The 21,084-nt window shown below is 40.5% G+C and overlaps 2 protein-coding genes across 3 annotated transcripts in view; one reads left to right on the top strand and one right to left on the bottom strand.

Moving 5' to 3' along the window:
• Positions 1-21,084, top strand: part of LOC125244061 (stonustoxin subunit alpha-like) — a 1,172,099-nt gene that overhangs the window by 118,975 nt on the left and 1,032,040 nt on the right. The gene's annotated exons all lie outside the window — the stretch shown is intronic.
• The window catches only part of LOC125243928 (NACHT, LRR and PYD domains-containing protein 3-like), an 83,194-nt gene that overhangs the window by 40,319 nt on the left and 21,791 nt on the right, over positions 1-21,084 (bottom strand).

The following is a 21,084-nucleotide window of genomic DNA, read 5'->3' as shown; positions in this document are numbered from 1 at the left end:
GATCTGCTCTTGCCCTGTGGCTTTCTGTCGGGTTGTACTACAGAGGACCTTCCCGAAAATCTTCCTGCTCAAAAAGTACACACTCGAAGTCAGAGTCGTAATCACGCTGCTGACCTAGTTGATATATTCGAGGATGAGGATGTAGAGTATGCTGAACCTGCTATCCTTGGGAGTTCTTCTCGGCTCCCAATGAAGTTCAGTATGAAAAGAGCGGGTGAACAAGAACCCCTGACCCCTGACATTGTGGGGTCTACTTTATCGACAGCCTCAAGTGACACTGATTTTGCCCTACCTTCCCCACAAAGCCTGGTTACTCGATCTTCCATTGCAATGTTACCTGAAAACCACTTACCTGAAGTTGAAGAGTCTAGGCCAATTAGTGGTGAAGGTTTATCAATGACCAGTGGTGATGTAGACACTCTGGTAGGAGAAAGTTCGGTGGAAGAGCCTGGAAATTCCTTAATTGAATCCATGAATGAATATGCTAAGAGAGAGATGGAGTTACCTGTGGAAGAGATACTTATCGATGTGCCTGAAGCTGAAGTGTTTCTGGGGCTTGAGGCTGAAGATCATGGGGTGGTCCAATCTGAGTCATCTGTGGGTCCTAATATTCAGAGTCCTGCTACTACTCCTAGTGATATAGTGAGATCTGATGTAGCACCTAGACGTTCAGGTCGGCAGCGCCAACCACCTCAACGCTTTCAATATACAGCCTTGGGTAACCCTTTAATCTCAGTAGTTCAAACTCTTTTTCATAGTTTATCTAATGCTTATACAGAGGCCCTTGGTTACGCTGCTGCAGCAGACACTTTTTCTAACCTGTGATACTCTTGTAATTCCTATGCAACGAGGACGTGCATGATCTAACGAGGGGAGGATGTAACCCCTGGTTTTTTCCTGCTTTTACTTCTCACGACTCCCCACTGTTCGCGCTATCGCGAGATTCAAGCAAGTATCGCGAGATTTGACAGAAGCCGCGTCATTTCCATTTAAATATGACGGCGCGCTATTGTTTTGTGTGTGTGTGTGGGAGTTGATGTGTTGTGCTGCTGGTAGGCGTTTAGCCCTGTAAATGTTTTATATTGACTCATTAGACTGCCGGTTTTGAACTGTTATGCCTGCTAACCTTTTTAGATGCCTCCGGTTTGGTTGAGACTGTGCTGTGTTGAGTGATTTAATGATACGAGAACTGGTGAGTGTCATTGTTTGTATTATACGGTGCTAATGCTAGCACTTTTGTGTATGGCATATGAATCTGTTAGCCGGTGCTGGCGCTGGCTGTGGTTGTTATTGTATTGAGATATATATATATATATATATATATATATATATTATGTGCTTAATTATATCGATTTTATATGAACAATGCACTACTATTGACATTTATAGCAATATTGATGTTACTGATTATGAAATGGGTTACTTATAATATTGAGATGAAAGTTGAAACTATTTATATGTTAACTATAGAGTACTCTTGTAGATTGTTGAATTATGTTGCTATATGCAGGATAACTTTGAATCATGTACATGATAATGATGGAATATGACAATATGATGACATTATGATATTGTATGATTATGTGATTTATGTAAAGTGTTATTTATTGCTTGGTCCTGCTTACAGGCCAGGTTTCTTGTATTGATGGCGAGCTACTAGGCCCTGAACCAAAGATTGAGAGTGCAAGCATCTGCCGGTGTGGTAGGAGGCACTGCAGCTGCTCCCCTCATACACCCACACATCTTTATTACAAACTTTCATGCACATTCATATGACTTTATGGACTATTTTTTTTCCTCTGGATTGTTGAACTTCGCTCATTGTGTGTGGTATATATACAATTGCAGCACTTGAATTTTTGAATCATGTGAATTGTTCATTAATCATTTTGAATTCAATACTATCTATGTGTATATGTAAATATTGTAAATGTTGTCAACTGTAAGGACTTAGCCTATTTATTAGCTCAATTTAATTGTTACAGGGAATAAGAATTGAATCAACTGTAAATGATTCAGAATTAATATTTAACACTTCATCAATTATTCGTCCAGCGAAAATTGAGGTTAGAGTATTTTACCAATTCTGGATAAAATATTATTCTGCGGCCAACAGTAACAATATTTTATTATGATTATTGTTATTATTGTAATTATTATATTATAAGCAAGAGGTAACTTGATCTTTGAGTTTAAGACAGTAATTTGATACACAGCACAAGAAACTCGTATATGTGAAAATCAAAACAAGATTTATTGACTACTTCTAATGATTACAGGAAACTAAGGCTAAACACACACACACACATACATACATGCACACACATTCGCGGAGTTGATGAGTTATGAAAAGTCCCAAGTTCAACTTAACTCATAACCTGAGGAAAATCACAAAAGCAGAGCTTTGGCTTGATTCTTTAGGTTTAAAGGAGTTTCACCAGTTTCCAGCAAGAGAGAGAGAAGTTTGCTTGTACCTGCGTTTGCTGTGACAGCTGAGGTAATCGGGTTGTTCCGTGACTCGTGTACAGCGGAATCCCGTTCTGGATTGGCTGTCTTTCAGGTGACGTCTTCTCGGGAAAGCCCTGTGGGTTGCGCGGAAGCTTTGAAGGATGCTGCTGGCTGAGCGTCTGGCTTGAGCGGCTCTCTTCTTGGGAGACTTTGGTCAGATATTTCACGAAGTGTTGTGGAGTCTGGATGTGACGGCTGTCGAATGATCAGCGGCGCAGCTCGTGGTTGAAATCGGGTGTTAGATGGAAAATCAGCCCCGGTCAATCAGTTATCAATGACCCATGCGACTTTTCCGCCGTGGTCAAAGTAGCGGTGTTTCGGCTACCGGCTTCTGACCGATTTCGAGCGATTTCTGACCGACTTCTGGCTTTTTCTGACTTCCAGCTTCTGACATTAGCTTGTTCGGACAGCATAGTTTTAAGGGAGCGATCCTCCAATGAGACGTTGCTACGGAGATTAGACACGCCTCGTCTATTGTCTATTGATCACATCGCGTGATATCTGCAGAACATTCTCCTGTTTTATTAACAACAATATAAAGTTTCTTAATATTTTCCTGATACTGAATTTCAATGTTTCATTCACACAGAATTACACAGAATTATAAATTCTGCATTTAGAACTCAAACATGGCACACTTCTTACACACATATTACTAGACTGACCTAATTAAAACAATGATTACAATAATGCATTTGAAGAAAACCCACATATTGAATACATTGAATAGACATGTTAGTAATTACCTCATGGCATGTATTATTCTGTATATAGTTAATACTTTAAGTAATCGACAATTGTCCCTTTTGAGATTCAAGATTGAGTCCTTAAGCATAGTTTAAACTTTGACCGGAGTCACGAGTGACCGGGTCACGGTGGACGGTCAACACAAGGGAGGTATTGATAGGACAGATTCGTCTTTAAATCCGTTGATGGGTATTTTCCTGTTCCGTCCGATAATACAAGAGGGTTTTGTGAGAGAATCAATAGATTTAATGTGATCAGATCCACGTGATGGGTTCTGATTAGTTTATTGCTGATGAGCTAAGAAGTCCTTTAGACAGAGTCCTTTGTTAAAAGAAGTCACGTCATCACTTCAGGAAATGGATCTTTTGGACCAAATGAAGCTTTGTTCAATCATGCCTCTGGCTGATGAAGCCATTTGGTAACGTCTGTCGAACGAGTCCCTACACAACTTATTTCATTGTAATATATTTCACCATTGAGTACTGCAACCTTGTGTTTGTTTCAGTGAACACACCATTTTCCTCCCTGAGTTGAGTTTAGTTCTTCTGATATTGGTCCATAATTTTCATCTACCATTTCAGTATTTATACACGTTACACATACAACTGACAAAGTTTAGTGAAGACGCAAGGCTCACCGCTCGTGCGCCATCACTATGTGTTGAACCAGCGTTCACCTCCGTGTTGCTTTGTTGATGGGGCGGAGTCACGTGGCTACGCACGCGGTATGTTTTTAAGGGGGAAGTGTTAACAGGATTAAAAAAACAAAATAACCAACATGGGAAAATTACGTTGGTTAGAGGTTCTGAATTTCGGTTTCGATTACTTTTCGATTAATCGTCCAGCCCTAATAAGGGATTTGGCATGGCAGAAAGTGCACAAAGAGCTCCCTCTTTAATCACTAAAAAGTTGTCATATTAGCAGTGGTGGACAGTAACGAAGTAAATGTAATTCATTACTGTGCTTTTTAGAGTAACGTTATCTGTACTTTACTGAAGTATTTCCATTTGGGAATACTTTTTACTTAAACTTCACAACAATTCAAAGTCAAATATCTTATTTTTTACTAAACTACATTTTGCGAAATCAGTCGTTCTTTTTTATTTATGAGTGGATAAAAAAACAGGTCAAGTACGCGGCAAGCCACCAATCAGGGTCCAGCATGCGCTCTGTTTTGAACTTGGTGTGGTTACTACTTACTTAGTGCGTCACTGCGTCAGTGCAACGGCATAACATTTTGAGAGTGCCATTATCTTCACTCTTCATAAATGACGGAAGAATCACAAACTCCTGACTCTGACGTGCCAGTGCCACAACACCCGTGACCTTAAATTTGTGGGATTTTTTTGAAGTTGTTGAAAAGAAGAGAGAGTCTTTGCCTGCCTTGGGACTTTGAAAATTTCTTCTTACTGGAATTCTCCTTCCAACCTTAAGAACACACGTTGAGGTAAGCCATTTTCATTGGTGATCATTTTTAATTGAGTAATATAACAGTGTTACAGTCACAGAAGGGCAGAGACACTGGAAACATAAAAGTGTGTGTTAATTTTCACAACCAAATAAAACAACACTTAAGCAGGGGAGTAGATAGAAAGTCTTCAGTGGAATAGAGATAAATGGAATGATAATACTGTCCTTTGTTGTTGCAGATGGAGGAATGGCAACTGGAGGTAAGATTCCAACACAGCTTAAAGCTGAGGGACGTCACACACATCCAACAAGGTATTCACATTGAAGACTGGAGACAGAGTAACAGGAAGGTTTCCCAACAAGGTCATTGAGAAGAGCTTACAGGTTAAATGCTAACGTGTCAACAGGAGGATGTTAACGAGACCGGACAATGAGTATGACTGAGTGAGAGTCTTTTATACAATGAGTGATGAGTGCTGATCAAATGCAGGTGTGTATGATTAGAGTCAGGTGACAGGGTGCACAGTGATAGTGGCTGCGTCCGAAACCCTAGGTAGCTGTCTTACTGCCTCGCTGTCTTATAAGAGAATGACTTGTACGGCAGTGTTTGTGCATGAAGACACCTCACGAAATTGATTTCGGACAGACTTCTGAGGCAGCGTAACAGTTTAATGATCTACAGCAATATAGCGCAAGCTTTGGTGAGAACTAAATAAAGATTTATTTACTACAGTTGTAATTTCTCGATAGAAATGATATCAAAATTGAAATATGTTGGTCAAAATCATACATTTATACACAAACTGAGCTGCAAATGCAACTTTCGGACAACATCTTTATTTTTTCTAGCTCTGCTGTCACAGAATGGAAAGCACAGGATTGTGGTATATCAAAGGCAGCTAAGGATACATCTATGCTTCCTTCAAAAATCGATCTGAGGAAGGTATCTCAGGAAACAGGAAGTGAAGCTAACACTGGATTCGGACATGCCTTGATGCCTTCCTACCTTGAAATGTATCCTCAGAAGGCAGCATTTTCAGTTTTCGGACGCAGCCATCGAGTCCAAACACGGAAGGGAACTGTGACAAACAGTAGCTCGCATCATTGTATTTGTTAGAATTGCTAGAATTGAAAATTGAATTTACCTCATAGTTAAATAGAGTTCTGTACATGGAAATAACATACAGTGAGTCTCAAACTCCATTGTTTCCTCCTTCTTATATAAATCTAATTTGTTTAAAAGACCTCCGGAGAACAGGCGAATCTCAACATGTTTATACATGCTGCAACATCAGCAACTGTGACGCTCATTAAAGGGATAGTTCACCCAAAAATGAAAATTTGATGTTTATCTGCTTACCCCCAGGGCATCCAAGATGTAGATGACTTTTTTTCTTCAGTCGAACGCAAATTATGATTTTTAACTGCAACCGCTGCCTTCTGTCAGTCAAATATTAGCAGTGATTGGGAACTTGAACAATAAGAGTCGAAAAAAACTTCCATAGACAAGTCCAAATTAAACCCTGCGGCTCGTGACGGCACATTAATGTCCTAAGACACGAAACGATTGGTTTGTGCGAGAAACCGAACAGTATTTATATAATTTTTTACCTCTAATACACCACTATGTCCAAGTTCGTTCAGCTTCCGGCTAGTGAGGTCTGATCACACTCTGACAACGGAAGTGATGTCTCGCGCTCATTGAATTATATGGGCGTGAGATCACTTCCGTCTTCAGAACGCGTTTTTTGACCTCACTAACAGGAAGCTGAACGAAGTTTGACATAGTGGTGTATTAGAGGTAAAAATTATATAAATAATGTTCGGTTTCTCGCACAAACCGATCGTTTCGTGTCTTAGGACATTAATGTGTCGTCACGAGCCGCAGGTTTTAATTTGGATTTGTCTAAGCAAGCTTTATTTACTCTTATAGATGAAGTTCCCATCTACTGCTATTATTTGACTGACAGACAGCAGCGGTTGCAGTTAAAAATCATAATTTGCGTTCGACTGAAGAAAAAAAGTCACCTACATCTTGGATGCACTGGGGGTAAGCAGATAAACATCAAATTTTCATTTTTGGGTGAACTATCCCTTTAATATGTACGCCCAGGGTTGTGCAAAAATACATCAAAATGTATTTTAAAATAAAATACCAAATGCTTTCATTTTAAATGTATCAAAATAAACTACAAAATACAGCAGCCACAGCATGCATCAAAATAAACTACTGTATTTTTGTATTTTGAAAATGCCTTTGAAAATGAAAATGAAATTTCTTCACAAACCTTCCATCAATTGGCCTATTTGATCTATCCCTTCACCATTACACTGACTAACAAACAATGTTTGATAGCAACAGCTTTTCTCTTCCCGATTCATGCAATGAATCTGACATGCAACCAATCCAGAGAAATAAGCTATTTTAAACAGGACACAGGCCATGTCCATGCATCGCCTATCAATGACATTATACCCTCAATTTCCAGTTTTATTTAGTAGAAACCATGGAAACATCATATCAATAACTTTATATTCCTCATCTGTCTAATAAAACATATTATATGATTTATTAGACAAATAATGAAATGTTTGGATTCATTCATCAAAAGAAAACAGCACTGCATTACTCTACATATGCTAGACCGAAAATAGCAGAAGCAGTGACTGTGGCATAATAAAAGTTCCGCTGCTCTCGAGGCATGTGTCGCACTTGTCTCTCATTAACATTCCAACGCTCCAGCGGTTGTTACTCAGTAACATTAATAATCTCATCTATGAACATGATTTCTGACCAAGTCCTGTCCCGATTGTTTTCCACCGGCTGTAGACGCGAAGACAACACCTTCCATGATTCCACAAAATCAAGGAAAAGCAACTGAATAAGCGACCTCTAGTGGTGAAAATTTACATATTGTGGCTTTAACAGATGAAATATTCACATATTCCTGTGATCTCGCAGATGAAGTTTAGTTTTAAAGTAACCAACAGTATAATATTTGCGAATGACTCATAATTGTATTTCTAATTTAGTTACTTGCTTGGTAACGAAGGGCCTACTTTCCATCAGCAACACTGACTCAATGACAAACAAGTAATTCATAAGAAGACAACTGATGGCACCTGTATTAATACCAACTAATATTCTAACTAATTAATCATTTGATTGTTAATCATAAATATAGGGTGATGCTGCTAGGTATAATAGTTTCAAGAACATTATGTTCATTGGTAAACTATTTAGCCTAAGCTACTAAAACCAACATTTAAACTTAACATCTGTTCTGAACTCAAGTCTGGGCAAACTACTGAGTAACCATTAATCAGAGGCTGGATTTTTATGATGTCATCATGTAGACTTCTTACAAAGTATTTTACAGTATTTTAAAACTACAAAAATACAAAACACTAAAGTATTTTGATACAAAATACAAAGCCATTTTCATCAGCCCTCTCAAATTCAAATTACAAAATACTATTTTGTATTTGAAATACGTATTTGAAATACATGTATCATAAATACTGCCTATCCCTGTGTACGCCCCCAATTTTTGCATATGCCAGCCCATGTTCAAGGCATTAGACAAGCCAGTATTAACCTCTGGTGCAGCACACAGACTTTATGCAGGTAAGCAAGCAAGGACAATAGTCAAAAAATGGCAGATGGAGCAATAATAACTGACATGATCCATGATATCATGATCTGATCTGATTATCTGGCTGATACAGCAGCCAGAAAAATGGAGCGCAGCTGGAAGAAAACAAAACTAGAAGTATTTCACATTTTGTGGAGAGAGAGAGAATGATTGAGTACAGAAAGGCCTTAAAAACTGCTAGATCTGCCTATTTTTCAAAACTTTTAGAAGAAAATAAACACAACCCTAGGTATTTATTTGATACAGTGGCTAAATTAACAAGAAATAAAGCTTCAACTTCTGATGTCTCCAAAGTGCACAGCAGTAATGACTTTATGAACTTCTTTACTTGCAAGATTGATAATATTAGAGAAAAAATTATAACCATGCCATCGTCTACTGCAGTATCGTGTCAGACATTGCATTGTAGTGTCCCTGAGGAAAAATTCAATTCATTTACTGCTTTAGGAGAGGAAGAATTGTCTAAACTTGTTAAATCATCAAAATCAACAACATGTATGTTAGACCCTATACTGACTAAGCTATTGAAAGAGATGCTTCCAGAGGTCATAGATCCTCTTCTTAATATTGTTAATTCATCTTGATCACTAGGATACGTACCAAAAACTTTTAAGCTGGCTATTATTAAACCTCTTATTAAAAAAACACAACTTGATCCTAGAGAATTAGTCAATTATAGGCCGATCTCAAATAGGTTGATCCCACTTTTCTGTCAAAAATACTAGAAAAGGCAGTTTCATCACAACTATGTTCCTTTTTAGAAAGAAATAGTATCTGTGAGGATTTCCAGTCAGGATTTAGACCGTACCATAGTACTGAGACTGCTCTCATTAGAGTTAGTAATGATTTGCTCTTATCATCAGATCGTGGTTGCATCTCTCTATTAGTGTTACTGGATCTTAGTGTTGCATTTGACACTATTGATCACAATACTCTTTTAAATAGACTTGAAAACTATATTGGCATTAGTGGAATTGCATTGTCATGGTTCAAATAATTCTTATCTGACCGTTATCAGTTTGTTATCGTTTGTAGTAGTAAACAAAGAGAGGTCATATCAATCACAAGTTCAATATGGAGTACCGCAAGGCTCAGTACTAGGTCCGTTGCTTTTCACTCTGTACATGCTACCCTTGGGAGATATCATTAGGAGGCATGGCGTTAGTTTTCATTGTTACGCTGATGATACTCAGCTCTATATTTTTTCGCGCCCTGAAGAAACTTACCAATTCGCAAAATTAACAGAATGTATAGCTGATATAAAAAACTTGATGACCAGTAATTACCTAGTACTAAATTCAGAAAAAACAGAGATTCTAATTTTTGGATCGAAAACTTCTTCATGTAATAACCTAGAATACTGTCTAACACTTGATGGCTGCTCTGTTAAGTCTTCGTCGTCAGCTAGGAACCTGGGTGTGCTCTTTGATACCAATCTTTCATTTGAAGGCCATGTTTCTAGCATCTGTAAAATCGCATTCTTCCATCTTAAAAATATATCTAAACTACGACATATGCTCTCAATGAAAAATGCAGAACAGTTAGTTCATGCGTTCATGACCTCAAGGCTAGATTACTGCAACGCTCTACTGGGTGGTTGTTCTGCTCGCTATAAACTACAGCTCATACAAAATGCAGCAGCTAGAGTTCTTACTAGAACTAGGAAGTATGACCATATTAGCCCAGTTCTGTCATCACTGCTTGGCTTCCTGTTAAACATCGTATAAATTTTAAAATCTTGCTAATTACTTACAAAGCACTACATGGTTTAGCTCCCCAGTACCTAAGAGAGCTCTTAATGCATTATAGTCCTTCACGTTTATTGCGATCTCAGAATTCAGGCCAGTTGATAATACCTAGAATATCAAAATCAACCGCAGGCGGTAGATCCTTCTCCTATTTGGCACCTAAACTCTGGAACAATCTTCCTAGCATTGTTCGGGAAGCAGACACACTCTGTCAGTTTAAATCTAGACTAAAAATACATCTCTTTAACCTGGCATACACATGACACATTATCAATTTATATTTTCAAATCTGTTAAAGGATTATTAGGCTGCATAAATTAGGTCAGCCAGAACCGGGAACACTTCCTATAACACCAGATGTACTCGTTACATCAGAAGAAGAATAGCATCTACGCTAATATTAGTCTATCTGTTTATCCCGAGGTTTACCATAGTCAACCGGATCCAGGCCGTATCCAGGTGAGACAGAGGACCGGCGCCATGACACGACCACAACGCAGCCCTGAAGTATCAGCAGAGATCGAGTCAACTAGATCATCCATTGTGAAGGCCTCATCAACACGACAGCCTGTGGCACAGTTCCTCAACAAACCATCCAAACCGGATTATAAATTAGTGATTATAAATATCACTAAAAATATCATGCTATAATGGATCATGTCAGTTATTATTGCTCCATCTGCCATTTTTCACTATTGTCCTTGCTTGCTTACCTAGTCTGATGATTCAGCTGTGAACATCCAGACATCCTGGCCTTGTCTAATGCCTTGAACATGAGCTGGCATATGCAAATATACGTCACTGACATGTCATTCAACACGGAAACTGTAGCAAAACGTTGCGCACTGGTTTGAGCTTGAAATTAGTTTTTGTTCAGTTGTAACTTAAACACCTCTGATTGGCCATTGTGAAATCAACAGATATGTCTGTGGCTACATTACATGGCTACATTACATATGCCGCTCTTGGTTGGGTGGGTTTTGGTACCAAGTAGAAGAAGGGAAAGTTAGTTTAGATTTTGAATAACTAATCAGGTGATAACACTGAAGTGAAATAATTCCAAACGAATGTCCAAAATATGAATAAATAAATTACAAACTAAATTCCACTTTTTCTGCCTAGTTCTCCTATAGTCACGCGCCGGCCCTGCCTATTCTAGACCATAGAGCTGCACAATTAATCAAGTTTGAAATCATGATTATAATTACAGATGCCACAATTATGTCATCCTTCAAAGGCGCAATTACAAAAAAAATCCACTTACATTATTCTGTGTACATAAGATAACTTAAATTAGATAACATAAGTTAACTTAAAGGTTTTTTCCATTGTTTTAATTTTAGTTTTACCATGCATATTTATATTTTTATTTATTTAAAGCAACTAAACCAATGTATATTTGACATGTGATGTTTAATGCTATAGAAGAGCAATAAAAGTTTTTCAGAAAGAGTGTTTTCAGCTTTGTTTGTTTTGATATAACAATATGGCATGCAGTCGCTTCAAATAATGGCATAAAGCTACTCAAAAAATCATTCAGTGTAAATTGTGATCATTGTAATTAATAACCACAATTACAATTTCAAAGGAATAATCAACAATTATGATTTTTGTCATAATCATGCAGCCCTACTAGACCATGACAAAAACATTAATAATTCTGATAACCTGCGATTCTAATGTAAATCATTTGCTGTTTTGTTTGTATAATTACTCCAGTGAACTAGCTGTTGTTGTCTTTGTATTAATTTTGATGAACACAATAAAGAGTTGGGACATGTGGGCTTTTCTTTCTTTCGTTATTCCTAAAACTCAGTGAGATTTACATCACAGTTTAGAGTTCTCTAGAATGAGTGGCCAACTAGTGCTTATTCCTGGGTTCACCATCATTACAAAGTTGCTTGTCACTGCAAAAAGAGTATTTGGTGGAACCAAGCTGCCAAAACGACTCTTTTCTACTTCCTCCTGATCACTTCTGGAAGCAGAACAGCAGCGGTGAGCAATGAGGTGACGAGGAGAGAGACGCAATGACATCAGCCAATCAAAACAGACGTCATTTATCATAAACCGAGCAATTCTGACAGACGGTCACAATGAGGGTGAAGATATTCATGTTTTGAACATGTATGACTTTTTGTGCAAAAATATCTAAACATTCTTAAATCAAGATACATTTACTTCAGGAGAAAAATTATATAAAGTCTTGTTTTCTGAAAAGAAAAAAGTAAAAAAATTGCCAAAGGGCAAGAAAAATAATCTTGTTGTCCCTTTAAATTAAGATTATTTTTCTTCCCTCACTGGCAGATATTTTTATATGTGACTAATTCATGTACGTGTGTGTAAGTTAATTATTTTATTTTGACATTAAAGGAAAAAATTAAAATTATGTCATCATTCACTCTGTCTCAAGTTTTTATTTGAAGTAAGGGTGTCGCAATATACCGGTATTGACGATAACGCCCCGGGTTACTTCACTGTAACCCTGTTCCCTGAAAAGGCGGGAACGAGAAGTTGTGGGAATGTCTTTAGTCATGACCAGCTGTGAATATATGAGTAAAACAACGTCAATGAAATTGACCTATATTTATAGCCTTGCGTAAGGTCATTGGAATGCGTCGTAGCAAGGCTATAATTAGATGTGCCACTTGTGCATCAGCAGATATTTTGTCTGAAGAGCAGTCCTGGGACAACTCAGTGCGGCAATGAAGCGCAGCTTCTCGTTCCCGACTTTTCAGGGAACAGGGTTACAGTGAAGTAACCTGAGGCGTTCCCTTTCAAAGGCTACGCTCTAAGCTGTGCTTTATTCAGCGCTGTGGGAACGAGAATACCCATGCCGCCGCACTGTGTGTCTGGACCCCCTGGCTGTGAAGTGTGTCACATGAGAGCCAGGAGTAACATGAACATCCAAACTATAAAACCTTATGAATGTGTGCGGTGAGGACCATCCTGCCGCATCACAAACATGTTGCAAGGGAGCGCCCCCTGACAAAGCTCTAGAAGAGGCAACTCCCCTGGTGGAATGAGCCCTAATACCCCTCGGCGAAGTGTGACCACGCACCTCATAGGCAAGGGCAATAGCATCTCTCACCCAATTTGACATGGTGTGTTTTGACAAACAGTTGCTCTGACTTACGTCACTGGCTGGTGTAGTGGACATAAGTCTGAAGAGCACGGACTGGACACAGTCTGTGAAGTCTCTCCTGCTCCGGTGTACTGAACGGCGGAGGGCAGAAGGCTTCAAGAGTGACCGGATGCAAGTTCGAGAAAGGAACATTAGGCAGATAGTCAGGATGAGGATGCAAAATAGCTTTCACCATACCTGAGGCAAAGTCTAAGCAGAATGGCACAATGGACAGAGCCTGCAGATCCCCAATTCTTTTCAGAGAAGTTATAGCCATAAGAAAAAACATTTTCAGAGTTAACAGCTTGTCATAAACTGACTCTATTGCTAGGTCCCATGAAGGGATCCTGGTTCTAGAAGGAGGCCTAAGCCACCTAGCTCCTTGAACGAAGCGAGAGAGCAGGACATGCTTGCCCAACGGCACCCCGTCAATCAGAGCGTGGCAAGCCGAGAGAGCGACCATATAAACCCTGAGAGTGGCGGGGCATGTACCTGTCGATAACTTTTCCTGCAGGAAGTCCAGAACTGTAGCATTTTGGCAGTTTACTGGATCTGCATTGTGTGCAGTAAACCATCTTTGAAAGACGCCCCATTTATTGGTATAACTTGCTCTAGTAGAGGGAGCTCTAGCATTCAAAATAGTCTCAATAACTTCAGGTGAAAGCCCTGTGTCCCTCAGTTGGTTCCCCTCAGGGGCCAATTTGAAGGTTCCACATCTCCGGCCAGGGATGAAATATTGTCCATTGCGCCTGAGACAGAAGGTCCCTCCAGCTCGGTATCGCCCAAGGCGGGCCGTCGAGGAGAGATATTATTTCTGAGAACCATATTCTGTTCGGCCAATGCGGCGCTATCAGTAAGAGGCAGGTCCCTTGTTGGCGAACTCTGGCTAGAACTCCCGGGAGCAGAGCAACTGGAGGAAAGGCATACAGGCGCCTCGAAGGCCATGTATGTGCCATTACATCCAGACCTAGGGGGGCTGTGTGACTCAGAGAAAAGTAAAGGGGACATTGCGCTGTCTGATGGGAGGCGAAGAGGTCCACCTCCGCCTCGTAGAATCTCAGCCATATGTGTTTCACTATGTCGGGGTAAAGTTTCCATTCCCCGCTCGGTAGTTTCTGTCTGGACAGTAAATCCGCTCCCACATTCTGGTTCCAGGAATATACACTGCCCTCAGTGACAGGAATTTGTCCTGGGCCCAGAGAAAAATCTGTCGCGCTATCCTGTTGAGATGGCGCAAACGCAGACCTCCCTGGCGATTTATATAAGAGACTGCTGTTGTGTTGTCCATCCGCACTAGGACATGACAGCCCCTCAGCTGCTGGAGGAAGTATTTCAGAGCCAGAAATACAGCCATCAATTCTAGGCAGTTGATGTGCCAGACGAGCTGATGGCCCTCCCATTGCCCTTGGGCTGGACGGCCACTTAAGACCGCTCCCCAGCCCGTCAGGGAGGCGTCCGTCGTTAGCAGCCTGCGACGACATGGCGCCCCTAGAGTGGGACCCAAGGTGAGGAACCGGGGTTTGAGCCACACAGATAGGGTACGAAGCCCGCGGCACGTAACCCTTATTTGCCTCAGGGGTTTGGCCCTTGGATGAAAACCCCTGGCTTTGAGCCACAACTGAAACGGTCTGATGCCATGAGACCTAACATTCTCTGAAACTGTAGAATCTGAAACAGTACAATCTTGGCCTAGCCTCACATTTTTCAGGGTGTGTAGAATGGTCTCGACTCGAGCGGGAGACAATTATGCCCACATCGTGGTCGAATCCCAAATTACCCCTAAATATGTCGTTCTCTGGGTTGGACAGAGAACGATTTTCTTCTTGTTGAGTCTCAACCCTAGAAAAACTAGATGAGCTAAAACGACATCTCTGTGTTTTAATGCCATCTCTCGTGACTGCGCTAACATTAGCCAGTCATCTATGTAATTCAAAATGCGAATGCCCTGGAGTTGCAACGGAGCCAGTGCTGCATCCATGCATTTTGTGTATGTGCGGGGTGATAGGTCTAGACCGAATGGAAGAACCCGATACTGGTAAGCTTCGCCCCCGAAAGCGAACCTCAGGAACCTCCTGTGGCAATATTTCGATATGAAAATATGCGTCCTTGAGATCGATCGTGACGAACCAATCGCACTGTTGGATTTGCGACACGATCATCTTTACTGTTAACATTTTGAACTTGAGAGCTTTGACTGAACGGTTCAAGCCTCGAAGATCTAAAATTGGACGCAGCCCCCCTTCCTTTTTGGGAACTAGGAAGTATCGGCTGTAATAACTGACTCTCTCTGTAGAGGGGAAACACGTTCTATGGCCCCTTTCTCCAGAAGAGTTTGCAGCTCTTGTGGCAGTAACGTCGCTTGCCCCGGCTTCACGGTAGTGGAGACCACGCCGTTGAAACGCGGAGGATGACGGAAAAATTGGATTCTGTATCCGAATTCTACTGTCTTTAGAACCCACGCAGAAATCCCTGGCAGTAGTTTCCACGCTGCCAGGCTTTCTGAAATGGGCACTAATTTTGACACTTCCTTTTGAGGGGATACTAGGTGTTCCACATCATGATGTGTTACAGGAGCTAACGGAACACCTAACATTTCGCTGGAAACCGCTGCCCCCCGAAGCACCAGAGGTGGCGGGGAAGGAGGGTTTTTGTGGAGATGTCGAGAAGGAGCGAGTTTTAGATGTAATACGTGCCCCGTCCCGAGGGTGGCCATCCCCACAGGGCTGGGTGCAAGACCATCAGGATTTCTTCTTTTTTTGGAGAATAGTCCTGAGGTCCTGCCTGGGAGGTTGTGCAGGGCGGCGAGACGGTCCCCAGTCTTTATGAGGGGGAGCTCGGCTCGCCACACTCTGCTTCTGAACCTCTCTTTTAGAAGGACCGGGTTGGGGCTGGGTGGCTGACGGCCCCTCCCCCTGAGTGCAGCGAGGAAGGAACTTCACAAAACGCTTCTTCTGATTTTTTCACCTCCTGAAACCTGCTCACGACTGTGTTGACAGAGTCTCTGAACAGGCCAGAAGGTGATACTGGGGCATCAAGAAGGAATACACAATCTTTATCTTTGATGCCCGTAAGGTTTAGCCACAGGTGCCTCTCTGTGCTAACCATAGCAGCCATAGAATGGCCGATGGCGCGTGCCGTCTGCTTGGTGGCACGGAGAGACAGATCTGTGGCTCGACGAAGGTCTGTGAACGCTTCCTCTGTGATGGTAGTGCCAGCACTTAGATTCTTCAACAGGTCAGCTTGGTACGCCTGTAACACTGCCATAGTGTGCAGCGCAGCACCAGCCTGACCTGCAGCTTGGAAAGCTTTTCCCACAAGTGCTGAGGTGGTTCTACAGGGCTTTGTGGGGAGGGGAGGTTTCTTTAACGATGATGCTGACACAGGCAAGAGATAGTTCGCCAGCGTCTCTTCAACCTGTGGCATCATCGTATACCCCCGTGCTTCAGCACCCACGATAGTCGAATAAATCGATGTCGAGGGCACAAAAACATGGGAAGTATATGGCTTTTTCCATGACTTAGATAACTCATCATGGAGGTCCTCAAAGAAGGGTAGAGACTGGCATTGTGGCCCCTCCCCTCTGCCACTGGACAAAAACCTATCCTCAAGCTTAGATGGTTTGGGGGTCTCTTTCTCCTGTGGCCAGTCTAGCTGTAATCTAGCCACAGCTCGAGTTACTACCTTAAGTAATTCCTCAACTGCTTTATCATCACCTGAGGAATGCTCAGAGGCAGCAAACTCGAGAAGAGAATCATCGTCCCCGCGTGAGCTGAAGAAGCACTGGAGTGCGCTTCAGGATCGCGCGAGAAGACGCGTGGATCAGGTGACAAATCGGGCGAAAGGGCAGGATCCGTCTCCCATTCGTCAGCGAGATCCATTTGTGAGCCCCACGATCGTAATGCGGGTGCTGATCCCTGGAAGAAAGAGAGACGAGCACGAAAGCATCTTAACTGTGAACATTTCACAATGCTCACACTCGCCGCCTTCCAACGCAAGGACAGCGTGCTCTTCCCCCAAACAAACAAAACAGTACGGATGTGTGTCCGTTTCGGCGATCGGCCTCGAACACGGAGGAACACACCGTCTGCCTTGTTCTGTCATACTTTCTCTTTATATATAATAATATAATATAATGTATATATATATATATATATATATATATTAGTGGTGGGCCGTTATCAGCGTTAACATGCTGCGCTTCCCCCAAACAAACAAAACAGTACGGATGTGTGTCCGTTTAGGCCATCGGCCTCGAACACGGAGGAACACACCGTCTGCCTTGTTCTGTCATACTTTCTCTTTATATATAATAATAATATAATGTATATATATATATATATATATATATATATATATATATATATATATTAGTGGTGGGCCGTTATCAGCGTTAACGTGCTGCGTTAACATGAGACTCTTATCGGGCGATAAAAAAAATATCACCGTTAATCTATTCTCAAAGTGGGGTTGGGAGCTGGGTAAATTCTACGCAAGCTATGATGACTTTCACCTTGATATTTTAGCGCGGATGTATACCTAGCCGAATTGACCCTTCGCAAAGATCTGCCCCCCCCTTAGTTACTGTTGCTTTGTCTGTCAAGCCGTGACGCTGTCACGCCACACAGTGATAAATGCATCGCGGAGCAAAGAGGACACTGACAAAACGTCGACAGATAAGACAGAGCAGGTTACTTATGATATTTAACAAAGTCCCAGCTTTAAAACTGTGTAGTTTATTTAAGAAATTCAACAATAAAAAACGTTTTGTTGCTCTTTAATGTGCCGTTACCATGGTCGTGACAGATGCTGTAGCGCCTCAGCTCAAGAGGCTCGTAAACCGATCATCTCTTACTACGAGTCCATTTATAGCATCAAATAATCATGAATGAACATGAGAATCAATGTTGTTTCAAATGCAGAAATATGTCAATATACAAAATATAATATACAAAAGTTTAACTCCACCGAGGTTAATCTTTTAACTCCTATCTGCTTTGTCGAACAAAATGGCGGATTACTTTTAGTCATTTACTGCATCCCAATTCGCCTACTTATACTACGCCCTAAAAGTATGTACTCTTTCTGTGAACAAAAAGTACTTACTTTTGAGTGTGTAGCAAAAGAGTAGACAATCTTTGGGACATACTATCACGTCTTTGCTCTCTGTCGCATCCTGTCACCGTAAACTACCCTGTCAATCATCTTACATCCTCCACATTTCATTTAGCTAATTTCCTACTGTATCGGAGAGAAATGCAGCATGTTGATCTGCAGCCGCGAGTCTTTCATGTGGAGAACTCTCCTCATTTTAATGCATAATGATGCATTTAAAAGTTAATGGCCAATCAGATCTTTATAAAAGTCCACAATGGTATTTGCAGATGAAAAATAACACATATAACATTAAATAAATATTTTCTATCAGTTTGAACTTATTATTAGTCATGGGTTGTGGGCAATATTAGCCTCCATTGTGTGCACGGATCCACACTTCGAAAATCTACCGGAAATAGTAGACCATCCGGGGACTTTTGGCAAACTCTTTTCAACATACTATGCTTTGGGACACACTTATTTTAATCTCACATTCTATTTAGGATGGATAGTATGGACATTGGGATGCAGGGACAATTTGGGTATCTCACATATTCTGAATGTCTTCGGCAGAATTCAAATGAGCCATTTTAATCTAGATTAATCTAGATTAATTCCAAGATTAATCTAGATTAAAAAAATTAATCTATGCCCACCACTAATATATATATATATATATATATATATATATATATATATATATATATATATATATATATATATATAAATATGATATGTGCAACGTTCACTTTCACTTGCACTGCAGAGTGAAAGGAGGAACAGATGAGAGAAAGTTTTCTGCGCTCTGCCTATCAAATCTAACTCCTGACAAGAGGGAAAGAGAGAAATGATAGATGCTTTGAGACAATAGTTCACTCATAACTTCACAGAGTGGACTCTGAAGACAAAAGACTGCTGATGCACAGGTAGCACATCTAATTATAGCCTCGCTACGACGCATTCCAATGACGTCACGCAAGGCTATAAATATAGGTCAATTTCATTGACGTTGTTTTACTAATATATTCACAGCTGGTCACGACTAAAGACATTCCCACAGTGCTGAATAAAGCGCAGCTTAGAGTGTAGCCCTTGAAAGGGAACCGTGATATTCAAAGCATGAAATATCGATATCGTGTTAATTTAAGGTGTGACGATATACCGGTATTGACGATAACCACAATATTTAAAATGAATAGGACGCTTATGATATCATGACATGTAAATACTCCAGCGCCAGTACCTGGTTGAGCTCTCAGGTGGCAGTATTGCACTTTAACGCTGACACCTGTCAAACAAGAAGAAGATGCAGCGCGCAGCTATTCCGAGAAGAATGTCATCTGAGGGGCAGAATGAGAGACTCTTACCACTCCCGAATAAAGTAAAGTAAGCTCGACAGTATTTGAGTTTTTCGGCTCCTTAGACAGCCCAATCTGCAGGATTTGCCTAGCTACAGTCAGTGCGAAGGGTGGCAACACCACCAACCTTTTTACCCACCTCCGTGTCCATCACCCTGCAGATTACGCCATTTTACAGAGAGTAAGTTGCGATTATTTTACTAGTCATGGAATGGGAAATGTTATATTAACCTGTTAACAGCGATTTTCTGTGTTCATATATTTAAATAAAGGGTGATTCTTTTAATAAGTAGCCTACTGCGTTTTCTTTACTCGTCTTATTCAGCGTGATGTAGCTATGCATGCAGTTATATGCCCTCAAAATTCAAGTTACACGGGCATTTGTTATTATATCATATTATAAGATGTAGTTGTATTACAATATCACATGAGCAAGAGTGCCATTTTCCCCAAATCAGCACAAATGCAATGTTCCTTCAACTTATTGTTAAATGAACAATGTGAGTTACATTTTAGACACAGTATTGTTAATAGTTTTTTCCCTTTATTTCGCCAACGAAAATTTCAAAATGATGAACAGCAGAACAGAGCCCCTGTGCAACAGAAATGTTGTTGTTATACTGATTGAAAAATACACGTTTAGAACGAATGAATCCGAGCTTCGTTCCTGAATGAATCAGTCATTTGAACAAATGGTTAAATGACTTACACACACATTAAGACAGTGACTTGCTGCCACTTTCTGGCAGTTTAGTTTCATATTTAAGGGACATTTTAATTAAAAAGTTAAAATTAGAAAAATGTATTTACATATATAATATTGAATTAACCCTTTCGAGCATGAGTTTAAAATATTCTAACTGTCCCCCCAGAGTGAGTTTTTTTTAAGGCGACCGTTATTTTAGAACGTTTGCCTTTAATGTTTCCATAGCAACGCGTCATGCGTGTCACTAGCGCTGAGCGCAGCCACAATAACACTGTATGACAGGTGGATCGCTATTATTATTTTTTTTCCTTGTTTATTTAAAATATTCACAAACTTGCTTACCATGTTATCAACTATCTGATATTCCGATCCTCAAATATGTCTAAGTGAGTGTGTTTTGTCTTTTTAAAGCCTTTATAAATGATCTTTATCTTGATCTATAATGCGAGATGGGCACCGCCATCTTAGTTTGCACTGCAGTTCACAGAGTCCTGTCAGTCGGATTTACAGCAGGTGAATTCATCAGTTTCTCCTGAAATATATGCAAGTAAGTGGCTGGTGAACTGGAAGCATAATAGAGTAAAGTTTGTAGTTACTTGGGCCAATTATATGTGTCTGATATGAATAAATGTTGGCAAATTATATTTGAATGCACTGTTATTGCTGCTTCCACTGATGTCTGACATCAGTGTGTATTTTATAAACTCTAAATATATTGTTTTAATGGTGCTTATGCG

Source organism: Megalobrama amblycephala, linkage group LG1, assembly GCF_018812025.1.
Source record: "Megalobrama amblycephala isolate DHTTF-2021 linkage group LG1, ASM1881202v1, whole genome shotgun sequence".
NCBI lineage: Eukaryota > Metazoa > Chordata > Actinopteri > Cypriniformes > Xenocyprididae > Megalobrama > Megalobrama amblycephala.
Note: the sequence above shows the minus strand (reverse complement) of the source record. Positions and strands in the feature narration are given on the sequence as shown.